Source organism: Pteropus vampyrus, unplaced genomic scaffold, assembly GCF_000151845.1.
Source record: "Pteropus vampyrus isolate Shadow unplaced genomic scaffold, Pvam_2.0 Scaffold573, whole genome shotgun sequence".
NCBI classification, from domain to species: Eukaryota; Metazoa; Chordata; class Mammalia; order Chiroptera; family Pteropodidae; genus Pteropus; species Pteropus vampyrus.
The window spans coordinates 904,847-907,334 of NW_011889354.1; positions in this window are offsets into that span (position 1 = coordinate 904,847).

Genomic DNA, 2,488 nt, shown 5'->3' on the forward strand with positions numbered 1-2,488 from the left:
TTTACACATGCTGCAATTTATACACCACTTCTCAAATAAAAGAAACCAAACTGTTATTGAGCATCTTCCTTTCATATGCCAGGTGTAATGGGAAAGCAATTTATGAGTATCATCATTCCATGTACACATTTACTCTGTGCAAAGTGCTGTCTAGATACTGTAGAAAAAGAAGACAGATCTCTATTATTTAAAGCATTTGCACATTAATAAGTGAAACACACATGAGCTTAGGCACACATGAATGAGGTCTGTGCATTTATCAGCCCTGACATAAATATCCCTGGCTATTCAGAAAGAGAAACATTTTCCCCTCGCTCCTTTCTTCAGAAACTTCAATACAGGACCATTCCTGTTTCATAGCACTTCTTAGACAGTATTTTAATTATATGCTTGACTTGCTCTGATTACAAAATAAGATATTAAGGGCAAAGACTGCACCATCACCTCTTTTTGCCTCAGAATTTGTAAGTCCTTGAATATTCCATTATCCAATAAATATTTTGTTAAAGGATGAATAAATAAATGAATAGTAACTTTAAAATAAATCATTTAAAAAAATTACTTACTTAACAAAAGAGTACCATCATAACCACAGAAATTACAGTACTATAAAGTAGAATGGGACCCAAAACCTGACTGTAACAGTGCTCTCTTAAAGCATTTTCAACATCTGAATTATTTTAAATATATACACTGCAAAGGGTAAGCTATAATATATTTTGCTATCATATGCTAAAGTTTATATTTAATGTAAATATTTGTATTTACAATTAATGTAAATTCTACTCATGGAAAAGTTCTCATTCTTTCTCCACAATAAAAATGGAAACCTACCTTGTGACGCAAACCTTTTAAATATATAAATAAAGTTTCCATGTCCTTAGAACTGAAAATAATAACAAAATTTATCAGTTCTTTCTTATCTCTTTTTTTTTTTTTTTTTTTGAAAAATAGACTTTATTTTTTGGAGCAGTTTACAGCAAAATTGAGCAGAAGGCACACAGATTTCTTGCCTACATACCCATAACCTCCCTCACTATCGAACCCTGTACTAGAGTGATACATTTTTTACAATTCATGAACCTACATGGACACATCATTATTACCACAAGTCCATAGTTCTCATTAGGATTCACTCATGGTATGGTACATTCTCTAGGTTTTGACAAATGTATAATAACCTATATCCACAAATATAGTATCCTACAGAATAGTTTCACTGACCTAAAAATTCTCTGTGCTCTACCTATTCATTCCTTCCTCCCCACTAACACTTGGCAACCACTTATTTTTTTTTTAATAGACTTTATTTTTTAGAGCAGTTTCAGGTTCACAGTAAAATCGAGAGGAAAGTATAGAGAGATATCCTAAACCTCCTGCCCCTAGGCACACACTCTTTCTCTTTAATCATTTCCATTACACAAAGAGGTGAATGCAGAACCAGAAGCCATATATCTTAATTCTAAATCCTGTGTTCTTCCTCCCACTTTACAGCAAATCCACTTCTCTAAATACAGGCCCTATTATAACAGGCTGCGCCTATAGCCCCACATCATACGAAATTCATTTAGGGGTGATTATGGCCCTGATAACTTTATTAAAAATTCTCCTAAGAGAATTATAACACTTACCCTTTTAACTTAACCAAATTTTAGTGAATACAAATAATTAACATTCAATTATTTTGAAGGCTCACCTCTCAGAGTCTTGTGTATTCAGCCTATTCTCTCCTTCAAAATTTCATTTCCCATTAATGGTGTTATTAATAAATGAGAAGTCAGTCACCTAAGTTCCTTCATTTGTTATAAAGAGTCTTTGGACTAAATGACTTGTTCGTTTGTTACCAGCAACAGGATTCAGTGATTACACTATCACTCTCCCCGCCTCGACTCCCCCTCCAATAGAACTAGAATCTCTCAGAAAAGTTTATTAATTTAAAAAAATTTTAGTATATTAATAAACTTTTTTCTATTCCAGAAGTGACATATTCTTATAAGATTTAGCATATGGAATAAAGTTAAATGAAACCCATGTGATGAATATTAAATTATTAATAATAAAACTTATTTAGATATACTTATACAGGTAATTATGGTAGTTTTTATCATGCTGATCATTAATTATAATACTTATAGCTATTATTATGGTTATTACAATGAATCGATAGTAATATCAGACATAAATAAAAATAATATAACAATGAATGGCATTTATATGTTTGTAGAAAAGGTAAGAGTATGATTGGAATTTGCTAGGAGTTGGAAAGTCAGAAGGAGATGTTTACCAGTACTTCTCATCAAATAATAGTCTTCCAGAAATAGAATGACTTGCTCATATTCCAGCCTCTGGAGAGTTATAAATTGGGGAAAGGATCTGGAACATATTGGAGAGTAACTTTTTCTATAAGCTGTTGATAAGACACCTACATGGGTAACGAAACTTCTAAAATAGTACGTATTACCGAAGCACAAAATCTCTACCTACAAGA